The sequence below is a fragment of the Corvus cornix genome, chromosome 8 (assembly GCF_000738735.6).
Source record: "Corvus cornix cornix isolate S_Up_H32 chromosome 8, ASM73873v5, whole genome shotgun sequence".
NCBI classification, from domain to species: domain Eukaryota; kingdom Metazoa; phylum Chordata; class Aves; order Passeriformes; family Corvidae; genus Corvus; species Corvus cornix.
In genome coordinates this window covers 17856754-17871513 of record NC_046338.1, presented here as the reverse complement: position 1 = coordinate 17871513, position 14760 = coordinate 17856754, and the positions used below count along the sequence as shown (strand labels likewise).

General features: G+C 39.3%; 1 long non-coding RNA gene across 5 annotated transcripts in view; it reads right to left on the bottom strand.

The window, feature by feature from the left end:
- Window positions 1-14760, bottom strand: part of LOC104695361 — a 161997-nt gene that overhangs the window by 80066 nt on the left and 67171 nt on the right. For 2 of the 5 annotated variants that reach the window (XR_005602529.1, XR_005602528.1), the window contains 5 exons: window positions 14532-14591; window positions 13413-13457; window positions 12271-12405; window positions 2874-2990; window positions 450-528 (listed from right to left, as the gene is read on the bottom strand). This is a non-coding gene — a long non-coding RNA (uncharacterized LOC104695361). The remainder of the gene's footprint in view (window positions 1-449; window positions 529-2873; window positions 2991-12270; window positions 12406-13412; window positions 13458-14531; window positions 14592-14760) is intronic. The other 3 variants (XR_002047700.3, XR_002047702.3, XR_002047708.3) reach the window with 3 other exon arrangements.

Genomic DNA, 14760 nt, shown 5'->3' with positions numbered 1-14760 from the left:
GAAATTCAAGTGGCAACTGTGACAAGTAAAGAAAAATGAATGCGGTTAACTTCAGCCATCCCTGCTCATCTGAAAGCTTGTGTCAGTTCCTAAATAAGCTTTTCATTTTCCCTATTCAGTCGGCTGATCTTTGTTGATTTACAGCATGAATGAGCATGGCACATTGCAACTTGTAGAGTATATTTTTCCTAAATAATAAAACATTTATTGCAGACCCATCAAGCCTGCTAGTAGCTTTGAATTATTATTGCAATGAAGTGCCACGTTAACAACTCATTTACATTGTTGCAGAAGACTCTGGGTTAACACTATATGTAATTTCATCCCATTCAGGAGAGAGGACTCCCTGAAATACATCTAGAGCTGATAAGATACAATTTGATGTTATTTTTCTAATCAACTGTTTTTCAAGATGAAGCTGCCTTCATCAAGTCCATCCCACCCCTCACCTTCCCTGATGAGCAATGGCAGCTGAGCAAGCCATTTCCACGTGGTGTTCTCAGCAACCTCCAGCCTCAGGCTCTTTCTCTGTCAAAACAAGAAGAAAGTCTATTTAGTGGAGAGCTACAAAAATCTTATTGCTTTGGGAAGAAAAGAATTTTTTGGGCAGAGAGTGAGGTCAGTATTTTGGTGGTTCTTTGAAGGGTCTGACCTGCAGCTTCATCACTGGCCCGGGGTGGGTAACAGCCTCTAGCTGAGTAGGCACAGGAGCACGGGCTGCCTGTATGTGCTCAGAAGGAGCCCCCAGGGGCAGGGCAACGCCCAACACTGCCACTCACCCCAGCTGCACGGGCCCAGAGAGGAGGGAAACACCACAGGAAGATGCTTTTGCTGGAGCACTCACATGTTTTGGATGATACAATAACAATAATGATGATAATAATAAGAAGAAGCTATTAACAAATGAAGCAAAAATCCCCCAGGAAGCACATAATTCTCCATGTACCAATCAGAAATGATCTTGTTAGTCAGAGATTAGAATCAGTGTAACACTTCTTTCCATACTTCAACAGTATTGTTTCTAGTTCTTAACATTTAGTTCTGCTACTTAGGAGAAATACATCCTTTTCTAAATATAATCTAATTTGTGTCCAGTAAATCCAAATTCTTCTTGCACGCTCTTCCATTGCTGCCTAATAAGTTGGGAAAGACAACATCACTAACTTCTTTAATTCTCTTGGGTACAGTCAGAGTACCCAAAATTTCACCAAATTTTGGCCAAGTCCTGTCTAACAAACACTTTATACCACATCAACAGGTACCCATTCCATTCCCAAGATTGTTCATTAATAATTTGATCTCCTTATTCTTTTCTGTTAAGACATTTCAAGTGAACTTTCTAGCAGGCTGAAATTTTACTGTCATTTTCTAAGTCCCTGAAACTGCTTAATCTATTAGTTTCATTTGCAAAAACATTTGGTTTAGTTGGGTTTTTTTTTCCCTAGTACTCCAGGTTGAATACTGACTTTATTCACTTGAAAAGGCCTCCTACTTCAGTTCCATTTCAATCTCCTTCCAGGGGCTGACTCTAAACCAGCAACATGCACTATTTCCCCTTAAACTAAACAAGCCAGAGCCTCTGTCCTACCAGCAGTTGCCTCATTTAATCCAGGAGCCAGATGTCACAGGCACAGGCACCACTTCCAATACACACGTACCTGCTCTCCTAACATGCATCGATGAGAAGCCACCAGAAAGCAGTAGCCATGTGGCAAAAACTGCTAAATCTATCCCATTAGTTAGAGAAATATTCCTGCATGCAAAATCACGTTGCTGTTATTTGGCTAAAGTTGCATGGCTGAAAAATACAACCATAAAACCTGCATCCTACCACCTAATGTTATTAAATAATGGTAATCTAACACAATTTCAATGCCCTTTTCACATGAATATGCTTCTTCTGCTCTATTTCAAATAAATTACCCAGTTAAAAAATTATTTGAACTGTAAGGCACAAATATATGAGCATTATTGTTTGCTGGTTGACTAGATAAGGAGTTAAACATCTAGAGGTGAAGTGGAGGACAATTAACGTACTACCCTGCTTAATTATCATACAATGCCCACTTCTCAGGGAATTAGAGCTATTATGATCTACTCCTACGAATAAATGAGAATTTTAGCTCTCAGAGGGTAATGCAATAATTTTGGAAATAATCTTTTTATGAGATTGTGGCTTTATCAGTTATGTTTCAGAGTCAGTATAAACACTCCTGTGTCATAGGAGAACAACTTCAGACAGGCTTGTAATTTTAATTTCTGTTCCCATTTTTTTTTAGTTCACTTTTCCTATGCTCTTATTCTTGAAACCAAATGAAAAATTAATTTGCTTCTTCAGATCTTTTCACAAAACATTATCAGAACAGTAATATTCTAATAAAAATACAAATGATGATTTGAGCAATACAAATTATGTATAAATTGGTTTCCAATGCAACTGAACATCCAGCAAAATGTCCTGATGGTGCTCAGTGGTATCAATACACTGGAGGGTAACTCCATCACAGCTTCAAAGACAAGGAAAGAGGAAAGGACATTTCTTTTACAATTTCACATGATATTCTAAGACATTTGTTTGTAATCAATTTTATGTAAAAATATTCTTTATGAGACATTTAGACCCAAATTCTTTGAATCGTTATCAACAGAACTGCTGATTTACTCTAAAGCTGCCCAGTTTCAGCATTTCATATTCACCTTTCCAGCAGACAGAACAAACCTAAATATACACAAGTTTTAAAGCAACTTGACCACAAAAGAAAGCTTTAGGAGACCCAAACAGTGGACCATATGTGATATCAAATGGGCAAGCCATTAACATCAGCTGTGAACATATTGTACCAACTGGGAATGAAAATAAAACATTCAACTACCAACTGTTATAATCTGTAAATAGTCAAACCAATTCCTCTGGGTTCCAAAAATATATGAATAGGTTGACTCATTGGGGCCCCATTGTCCTGTTCATAGGTAATGCAGCAGATTTGCTCCTAGGAAAAAAAAAAAAAAAAAAAAAAAAGAAAAGAAAAGAACCCAGAAACTGTGGTTAGTGAGATCTGATAGTAGCAACAGTCTTTGTATGTTAAAAGACTCTTGGGTTTTTCGAAACTATATCTAAAGATTTCACATTAAGGATAACAAAATAAAGAATTCTTTTGAAGCAACTTTTCTCTGTACAATGTGAAACATTAAAAAAAAATATATCCCCATTGCAAATTATGTTGAGAAACTGGCAGAATACTAGAAAAATTTATAGAGGGCACCAAACTGCTGAGAATTCATTGTACAGCTGGCAAGTGCACTCCTACCTACTAGTTGCTTCACATTTAATAATGCATGTTATGAACAGATGGGTAGAATGTCAATAAGGCTCTCTGTATCATCAGTGGTAATGAAATAGTGGACTTTGAATGTTTAATAGCACAGAAAACAAAAAGCCTAGAGGAAATTTGTCAATGTCATGCATGCAATACTTCAGCAGTGCTTTAACACTGTTAGTGTGAGGCCATATGTTTCTTCTAACAGGATCTACTGTAGCTGGGTGCCAAAAAAAGTTTGACACGTTTTTTTAATTCCTACAACATGTTAAGAGCAATACCCTGTGAATCAGTCAAGCAGAGTAGTCAGCAGAAGTGCAATATCATTACTCTTTTAATTCCTTTTCTCAATGAAAAGAAATTAAAGGAAACTTACCAGTAAACATTGTTCTTTAAAACTGTTTCAAAAATACATTTGAAAGTAATCTCTTTACAATTAAATATAGAAATAAAGGCACTAACATGTATTAGGTAGTATATCTCATTTTCAAGAGCTGTAGAAGATGTGAATTTAGAAAATATTGCAAGTATAAGTAAAGAAGAAAATATACATAGCAGCACCTACAAATCAGACACATAAAAAGGAATAAAATAAAAATTCTCTTTGGCAAATAATCTTAGTCAAAACTCAGCTAAAATTTCCAGGAAAAATGCCTTGGAATAGCCAAAATGAAGAGGGATAGCAGCAAGTGGCCATTCTGAGATGCAGACCTGGGAATAAGTGGGGATGAGCGCACCAGGCACAGGCTTTCTCTGTAAAATGGATGGAGAAGCAGCAACCTGGCAGGTAGTGACACCTACAAAGGTTACAAGGGCACCTGGATTGGTGTTTCCACCCTGCACACTTTTCAGGGAAACTGTCCTTAGTATTTCAGGAAGTGTCAGACAGCTGTGGCAGGTAAGCCTCTGTGAAACGGCGAGATCTCAAGTTCCACAGTACAGCTGGAATCCTAAGCATGTTAAGTCAGCAGAAATCAATGCAAGTTTAACTATTGATTCTGAGAGAACTATTAGACAAGCACTGGGTCTCTAACAGTCTGAAAACTCTTCAGGAAAAGCTCAAGTACGAGCAGAAAACCAATACTTTCTGCCTTGTGACTCACTTGTAAGTGACCAAACTCCCTACCCCACATTGTCTCTCCTCAAAACCTTCCTGGGCTGCTCCAGTGCTACCCAGTCATGATGCCCTCAGGTGCACACCATGCTTGTCAGCCAGGACACCAAAAGTGCCTCTGTTGATTTCAAAGCCACCACACAAGGCCACTGTGGGATGGGATCTCTACCACTGCTGAACTCAGTTGTGAAAACATTCCTTGTGTTCAAAAGTAATTAGAGAATATTGACAGACAAACAACATTTCCTTAGAAAACCAAGCTAGAGATAACAGTTGAATGCTGTGTAAGCCATTTCAGTTTCTTTCCTGCAAGCCAGAACACTTATAACCAATAATAACCAAAAGAGTTGCATTTAAAAGAAAGCAAATTTTTCCAGCTGCCTCCAGCTGCTGGTCTGTATAGCGCCAGTACCCACCAGCATGCAGCAGGAGACTGCAACTGTTTCCTTGAAGAAGGGGAAGGATGTGCAGAGAAGCAGAGCCTGTCTCTCAGTGGTAGAAATGCATTGGCTTGCCTGTGCTCTGAGCTGGCACAGGCTGGACCCCTTCCTCCAACCCTGAACTATGCAAACACAGGGCAGGCCCACACTAGTAAGTCTCCCTGAAAACTTTTTGCAGCTCTCTGCATTTCCCTGCATAGACATAATTTCAATTTCTCCTGAATAAGGAGCCAAAATTCAACCCAGGACTTCCAAATCAGGCCTCACACTTAAGTAGAGCATCACCCTCCTTTCTCTTGCCTTCTACTTCTTGGGAAATATTCTGAGTTCTGACCTCAACAGTTGCACCTAACAAGAATGAAGTGAATTTTGTGCAAGCTGCAGAAATACAAAGACTAAGCAGTATGCAGGCTTTCTGTGAAGCAGAGCACCAAGAGGTGAGAAATTAAGAACCAAGTAGCAGTTGGGGATCTGCACTCACAATGGCTAGAAGAGCTGTGCATCCAGAATTAGAAAGAAAGCAAAGGGACCTATCTCAAACCACTGATGAAAATAGGCTACTTATGAGATTTCTCATAGCTGGAATCTCCTGTGTTTTTTGAACCCTAAAAAAGCAAACCTGAAGAAAATGCTGTGGCAAGCATCTGACTGTTGTATGGTTTGAAGGTAAATGTAGTTCACAGCCTAGAAGGTCTTAGGTGGGTTTTTCAAAACCAAAAAGATATGGATAAACGGAATAAAGTTTCTTAAAGGAACAAAAAAATCTGTAAATATTTAATGTGTAAAAGCTATCAAGGAAAAAGGATACAACTAGAAATAATGGAAAGAAAAAGCTTAAGCTCAGCAGAGTATTGGGAAAGTCTTCCTGACAGCGAGATGTATTAGCCTGTGAAATGGTCTCCCAAGGAGAGATATGGAAGCTTTCACTAGGGATTTTAAAAACTAAAGTTGACATAACACTAAAAAATGTTCTCAATGAAATAATTCTACACTGGAAAAAAAAGCAGGCAGGATGATCTATTATGTCTTTCCTAAGTTTGTTCAGCCTTTGAGGCTTTAGGAATATATCCTGAACAGCCAAAGGTTATCAGAAAGGAGCTTCTTCAATGAATATGATGAACAACAAGATTACAAAGGTGATCACTGTGAAAGCCTATTACAAAGCATCTCTCTAAATACTAAAAAAGGAGATGCTTTTCAGACAATGGAAGTTTTACCCAAGACCTGACAAATATAACCTCAATCCACCAGCTTTCAAATACACATTCAGTTTTAAGTATGTCTTTATTTCCCATTAATTTAAAGAAACCCAAACCCATGTCTGAAATGAACTTAGAAGAAACAGGCTTCCCAATAGTCTTTGAAAAAATTCATACTCTGTACACAGACCTGGGAAATGCTATGAGTAACCAGATTTAAATGAACAATACTATTTGGTACACAGGTATATTAACACCTTTCGAGTCTCCACTGACATGTTCTGCATGTCTGTGTTGAAACTGTTCTGTCTTATCATACATGTATATCATTACCAATATCAATATTTAGCACATACTATGTTTCATTCACTGCTCTAAGATCATTGATGAATAGCTAAACATAGCCATGGAAATAAGTGAATTGCTGAGTTAGTGGCTGAGAATGAAAATAAAGAAAAAAGTGGTCAGTAAATATAACCTACAATATTTTTTTCAAGTTTGTCTTGCCAACAATTTATTAAATACTCAGATACAAAGCAGTTGTAAACTATTTCATCTAGGAACATTACTGAGGGTAAATCAGGGCTAATGTAGAAGGAGCTCTCCATTTATGTGCTTTAAATAACAACACATTACTTGTATATTTCAAAAAATCCATCCTCTATATCCATGGATATGCAATATATAACTTAAGAATAAAAATATCAAATACCTTGTCACCCAAAAAGATGCATTTGCAAATATTAAGTGACTCTACAACACAGGTACCCCTCACTCTCTCAGTCGTATTTTAAGTCCTTCACCCCCCTTCCACCAGGATTTTATCCCAAAATAACTCCCCAGTTTGACAGAAACACAAAACATCTTCACTGTCAGTCTCAGGAGTTTCTTATAAGGAGAGAGAGGGAGGAGGAGAAGAATTAGCTCATGGTCTGCACTCCTACCCACCCCACTGCTCCTTGGGCAGCCGAGTACCCCACCACCCCACAGGGACCACTGCTCCTCTTCCTCCCTCCACCTGGCCCCTTCCTACCTTTTCTCCCCCACGCTCTCTTAGTTTTCCCTCTTATTATAAGACTTTTCACAAGCATTATTATTATTATTATTGTCTGAGTTTTACAGCTGGTACATCATCCCCTGCTGCACTAAATCAACACTTGTGAAAGCCGCAGCCTTCGAGTGACTGAGTAGAGCTGCTGCTTGCAGAAGTGTCAATTTGGTACAGCAGGGGATGGGGTCGCAGCTGCTGGAGAAGAGAGGCCCTATTTTATGCCTCAAAATGATAAAAATGTCAGAGGAGAGGGAAATCTGTACAAAATATAAAAAGGGTGTAGAATGAAGAAAAGAAAGACGAGGAAGAGGGAAAAAGGGTTCAAAAGAAGGAAGAAAGAAGAAAATGACATTGCACAATGGAACAAAATCACTGCTGAATAAGATACAGGATTTTTGTAAGTAGGTGCTTTCAAGTTGAAAACAAGTCATATGCATATAAAATACAAACCTGATGATAGTATCCTGCTTTGGGAGGGGATATCTGGCTCATTAAACTGAAATTATTGTCTTAACTACATCCGTGATAGGTTAGGATATGTTTCTAAGCACAAATGCTGGGCATAAAAAGATTATTACACAGAGAGCTTGATTTTAAGTGAAAATTTTAAGTAGAAGACTGAGAATCCTGCATTCAGAAATTTGAATCATCAAAAGTGAACAGAAATTCCATGTTCTGGAGTAAACTTGGGCACCTCTAAATCTATCACTGTTTAGAGGCTCCCATTTGAAATTAGGTACCTATTCTTTTGAAAGTTAAAAGGAAAATAAACCAAAATAAAGTGTAGATCCAAAAGAAGTCACAAAACTCATATGTGCTTTACACACTATATAAATAAGCAAATCTAATGCATATTTCAAATCCTATTGTCAATAATGTTTTGCTTTCAAGGATTGCCTTTGTTTCTTCTAATCTCTTTCTGGGAGCTGCCACTTTACTCTCTATTAATTTTCCAATGTGTACTTGCAGTAAGGGGACAAAAAATGGACAATATACTTAAACACATAGCTCTGCTAAGAAAAAGAAAAAATAAGCAAGTAAGTACACCATTTACCTATTTCTGTAGAAAAGTGAATCCACCTCCCCTGCACTGCTGTTATGCTTTGACAGACCATGGCATCCCAGGTGGAGGAGAGACAGGATTCCTGAAAAAGCAGTGCTCTGCTGCAGAATTGCCTTCCTCAAGGCTCACAGCCCTCTCAGCTGCACGTGTATCATGCACAGAATATTTTGCAACCATGAATATAGAAAGTTGCTACTGGGTAAGCCCTGGGTATAGAGAAGGCTTGGAAGAGCAGAGGTGCCACTTCCTCAGCAGTTTATTGAGGACCACAAGCAGCTCAGCTTAGCTGAAATGCTGTGCTCAGAAATCCATCCTGCTTCCTTTTAAGCCAAGAGCAAAGCTCCTATAAGTCTCCAAAATTTGCCTCTGTAGGTCACGTTATATATACACCTAAGCAACCTCACTTCCTGTCTTTGTTGCTTTTCCTTGGCAATGCCACCAATCCAGATACTAGATGAAAAGAACAAAAGTCAACAAACAAGCAGACAGAACTAAAAATCAGAAGCCAAATGAAGAGCCTTTCCTATGAAAGGAAAATACATAGACTAGCTATTCCCTAACAAGACAATTCAGCTCTGCAACACTGTTAAAGAGACAAGGCAAGTGGGTCTCGTGAATTTTACACAAAAGTTTCAACAATTTCTCTTTAAAATATTTATGGAAAGTTCATCAATTCATCTGGTCCAATATTAAAGCCACTTTGACAAAAGCAGGACTTGGTTTATGTCTCACAATCATTGATTGAGATGAAGACTTTATGAACCTGCAGGGCTCCCTCCCTGCATTTCAGTTTTTGGTAAGGTGGGTCTCAGATGTCCTGCTGCCAGGGTGGATACCTAACCACTGTGTGCCTCTCTCCATGCTCTGAATTCCTTGTCCCTAAGCAGTCAGAAAACAATGAATTTGTGCTTGGTCAGAGCCAGGGGAGCCCAGCCAGCAGGCGACACCCAGCACAGCCATCTCCAACCAGCTCTCCTCCCAGGAGCAGCTCCCGCAGGACTGGCCTGGGAGCATCCTGCAGGGTGTACCCGCATCCTGCAAGGTACACCTGGCTATACCAGCACATACACAGCAAGCTCCTGTGCTCCCAGAAGTTAAACACAGCTATTTGGCCTTGGAAGACCCCAGTGCAACCCAATGCCTGGCACTCCTTTGGACTCCCAGTATTTACAATACTTGTGGTTCCTCTGGGTGTTCCAGCAGTCCTTCAGTCAGGCAGCCTTTAAACAGCTGAAGGTCTTCAGATTTGTTTGTGAGGGTTTTAAGGTACCTTTGCATTACCAGCAGCACAGGTAGCAGGGCCCAGGTGCACCATGAGTGTATGTTTTGGGGCTCATGTGAGAGTGGGGTGGAGGTTTCCCAAGCTCTCCCACCAGAAAAGCTGTGTGATCTGGGGACACTTGGATGTGATAACCCAAAGGGGCCCTTCCCCAGGACTATACTTCTCCATGTTAGGGCTTGTTTTCTTTTTACTTGCACTGTGTGGCTTGACTCAACACACAACCTGCGGTAATACCGCTCTCCTCCTCTTCTTACCTTATCTGGTCCCTACGCTATTCGTAAGGTAAACTTTCAACATTCACCATCAAAAGGCAGAGAGATGCAGATTCTGCCTCAAGGAAAAGTCCAACATGGATACATGTAAAGAACGAAGAGTGTCATATCTTTACCTGGCCTTGGAATATAACATAAGCCATTTTTCAAAGACTTCTTGGAAGGAGCATATTTGCAGGACAGATTTCAAATGTGGTCTCAAAACTCAAACACTTTATCACAAGAATTTATTACAGCCCTTACGTCCGCTTCATTTTGCAAAGTAAATTGTACAGCCCTTCAGCTCCTATCACTATTCTGTTGCCCATCTGGCAGTCATCACTCTTTATTGATGCTCACATTTGACTCTGTGCTTCATGTTCATAAGTCTTGAAAAGATACAATCATTCCTTTCTTTGCAATTTGTCAAATTTAAACACAAATATAAAAAAAGGCTACAAAACCCTCCAACATCCAAATATATGAATATTGAAGTCAATAATCAACAACTACTAGGTTAGGTATGTGGCATTGTTTTTCTCTAGTGGTTAGACTAACAATGCAAATAGCAAACTAATTATTAAATTAAAACCTCCTTTGTTCAGTTGATCGAGCCATTAGGTGCTAAAAAAGCCATGTTTGGGTTCTAGCAAGATTAACATCATGTCATCTCACTATATTATATCAACATATTGATCTACCAGTCTAATTGTATAGCATTCTTCAGGCTTGTTCTAACCTTGCACAAAAAGGCCTCCCAGATCAAGCACAGTTCTTAAGTTAGATACAGCTCAGCCTAGATAAAACATATGATATGCAAGAACAAGATCAAAAGATGGGCCCCCCTACATGTTAGGCAGTTCATCAGTTCAAATACTTCTCTAAACCTACTCCTTCCAGCAATACCAATGTAATTGAAAATTTCTTCATGAACAAATTTAAAGGCACAACAGTGACAGTAAGCAAATTAATAATTATCAAACAGATCTGTGCCCTTTTCATCTACCTTCTTCAGCTGGTAGGTATTCATTCAGCTCATTGTGTATATTGAATTACAAGAATGCCTCAAACCATCTTCAGAACGTGTTTTCACAGTGTGAGCAGTGGGACTACCAAAGACAGAGAGCTATTCTCTTCCCACCAAATTCCTCTGTCTTTTAAAAGATCTACAGTGTTTCCATGAAAAGTCCTGCAATAAGATCTCCTCAGTTACTCCTCAGCATTAAATGTGCTTCCAAGATGAAAAAAAAAAAAAAGAGAGAGAAGGAGGAAGGGAGAAAGGAACCTTTTACTTTGATCTTTACATAAATCACCAATTTAATGTAAACACACACAGAGTGTAAAGCCCCAGTTCCTTAAAATGGGCCTAATTTTCAACTGTCACTAATTCTTTCTCCAATGTACATGTTTTCCTTCCCTTGAACTAGTGGCAAAATACCACTGCCCATTCAGTAGCAAGAGTCAGGGCAACTATTCCTGGTCCCCTAGGGTAGAAGTTTTGCTCTAGAGCTGTGTGTCACTCTGAATTGACAGATAAGAGACTTTTCATGGTGCTGAAAGATGAACCATGGTTAAACAAGGACTCAAACACTTCAGTAATCCCTGCTTTGAATGGGGTGCAATAACTGCTCTGTCAAAAGGTCTTGTGCTGGAAATTGTGTTTGGTCCCTGATTTACATTGGTGACAAACATCGGTTTCACTTATCATGACAAATGATAGTTACTAGTCATGGTGTTTATGGCACACTGATGCCATACTGGTAGGCACAGTATAACACAACCCAAACAGAGCAGAAAAAAACCACATTTTGGCTTTGGGCAAAATCAGTGTGTCCTGCTAACAGAATAGACCAAGATAAGGAAATACAGCTGAGCTAATAATATGCTGCGTGATACCAGTTCCCACAGTTTCTAATGCTGCGATGGCAGAACTTCTGGCCTGCTTTCTACAAGTCTTTATTCCCACCAGCTTACACCTCAGAAAGAAAACCAGTAGAAAGCAGCCAAAAATTTCCTCCCACAAGAAAACTTCCCTCTATCAAAAAAACTAAACAAATACATTCCAAAAAGATTTATAAATCTGAATGTTTGTAACACCGGTTGAATTCCAGGAATTTTTGAAGTAACTGATTTTTTTAAAAAAATCAGAATTCACAGCCTTTAATAGTGAAATGAGCAGGTACTATTAAGAAATAACCATATTTTACACAATTATCCATTATTGTCTATTTCAAAATAGCCTAAAGTTGCATACATATAGCCGAGAGTACATTCCCAGTTACAGGACTACCACAGTACATTTCCCACTCTTAGGATTTTAATTCTAAGAACTGACGTGAGTCGCTGTGCTACTTGGGGTGGCAGTGAGCGTTTGGAGGATACCTGAGAGATGGCTATGCTGGGCAGAGGATGTCAGCAAAGGGCCACCTAAAGCTGTGCCCATCCCACAGGCCCTTCCTGCCCTCCCACCAGCCATACTGCTCACTGCTTCCAGACCCACCAAAACAGCCACTTTCCAGACTACTCTGCAGAGCAGAACAGGATTTGACCCACCTTTTACCCAAAACCGAGAGGTCTTATCAGCTCCTACTCCTCTCCAGCCCAAATCCGTGGCAGGACACAGCAAGCTGCAATAGTCTCAGATGCTGCATTGTCCCATAAACACTTCTGGGTTATTTCTAAAATGCTCTCAAAGCACAATGAGGGGAAAAAACATTACTGTCAATTAATTCTCAGCATAACAACAATTGTGAAAGTGGAGCAAATATTTATTTTCTAACACATGTGTTGCCATGGAAACAGCTGCAAGACGCCGTTTGCTCCAGGGGCTGTGCCAAGGCTCAGGTGCTGTGCAGCCCTCAGGACCCCGCAGCGCCGGGCTCCAGCCAGGCAGCACCCGGCACCCGCGGACAGCAGCACCCAACAGGAGGCTGCACACGCTGGCACAGGCTGCCAGGGAAGAGGACGGGGAAAGCAGCACTAATTCCCAGAAAGCTACTGCAATTTACGCTTGAGCAGCTCTGACCTACTTTGGAAGTAGCAAGTAGCAAGTTATCTCATTAATTTACTCAAAATAGCAGATCATTCTGTGTGAAGAGATGAAAAACAAAATCCATCATTTTGGTGGTTCTCCCTGCAGTGGAAATGAGACAACTCGGCGCTTGTCACTGCAGCTGTAGTTTCTTCTCTGAGGTAATAAACAGGTGACCAGTAGATCTCTAGTTACATGCATGTGAGACAACAACTGAAGCCAGAGCCCTCTGCAAGCTGCGCATGGGAGAGGCTGGTCCCTGCCAAGGCATCCCACATTAGAGCTGTCAACGCTGAACAGAGCAGTCCTTGTCCCACGCATGGCCCCACAGGAGTCTCCCTCAGTGAAGGGCTCTACAGCAATATGTGGCAACTTCTAAAAGGGAAGTCTACCCAGGTTTTTGGTTTCTAGTTGGTCTACAAGTGTTTTTCCCCTCAAAGTTTATTTGTCCTTTTAAAGGACATATGCATTAGACTTGGTAAAAGCAAACAAGAAAATGTAATTAATACTAACCCTATAACTCTTTCATTTTGCCCTTAACAAATCATTCCTTGATCTTCTCTGTGTGACTAAAAATTGTTTTGCCTCCATAAGTGCAATTAATTTTGTTTAAATTTTTATATTATTATTGTATCTATATATTAAACACACAGTGCATACATACATGAGCACGTTCAGATAGTATTCAGATGGAGGCGTGGGAGAATTCCTTTAAAAAAAAAAAAAATCAATATTTCAGTCCAATTATAAAAGAAACCAAGTCTTCAAACACTGGAGTACAATGTAGCTACCCTAGAGAATAGATATTTGGTTTTCTGACCAGCAGTAACAGTTTGTAATTGAACAGCTGCAGAAAAGAGAGGAAACAAACATACAACAAATTAGTTTTCAAGCCCATGTTCATAGAAAATTTCTACTCTATTGAGCTTTTGATCACAACATAATAAACAGAGTTCCTCCCTTCCTTCTCTGATCTTCTACAAAACAGATTAGAACAGTCTATAGAAGTTTAACCTATTATACTGCATAATCCCTCACTCACGGAAGCAAATTAGGCATATAACAGCTCAGGAACTGAAATCTATTCACAACTGTTAGGCGTGTCAGACCCCAATTAGTAATTCACTTATTAAACACATACAATCTTTTTCCAAAATTTTTCACTATGTTCTGCTTAAAAATGGTAACTTTTTCTTGTAGTTTTGGTTTGGGTTTAAGTGCCTCTGTCATTATTAGTATTGCAAACAAGGTATCAACCAAGATCTTAATCATACTTATTTTAAAAGTGCAAACCCTGTTTCTAGATTTTCAGAGAGAGTGGAGGAATGCATAATAAAACATGAATTTAATTCATATATGTGTATGTGCATCTGTTTATTTTGGTATAGTCTACTGTTGAAGTCATAAATGTTTTGATCCATTGACTGTGTTTATTCATTTCCCATTTTCAGGAAAGAAAGAAAAAGAAGGTTCTTTACTACAGTACAAAGAAAAATGTTCTAATACCAAAAGATCCAATTAAAATAATAGGGCCATTTGTTTCAGTAGGATTTCACACATACAAGAGAAATACTAACCCTTGGGAGAATGTTCTCAGCTCATTTAACAATATATGTTTCCTCTGATATGAAAACTTTAGCTTTTGCATTATAACATCTTTGCTAACAAGGCACACGTATATATCTCATAAGTAGACGAAAACACAAATGTGGGAGGAATTATAATAGCTCTTTATCCATACTGCACTCCTCTCAGGATAGACTTGCATCTGTTGTTTACTCACCTGGGTAGCTTTTTTCCTCTCCACACATTTAAAATACACACTCAAGAAAGACTCTCTACTCTGAAAGACAATAAGAGAGAAGTGAAGAACTAGGATTCACCGGTCAGGAAAAAAAAAAACATGAGGGTAAACACAGGAAGAATTTGTATCCCAGTTCCAGAACTACCAAAACATTTCAAAGCGTATCTGGCGTACATTTTTTCCCCCAGCCAAAAAAAAGCTAATCTGC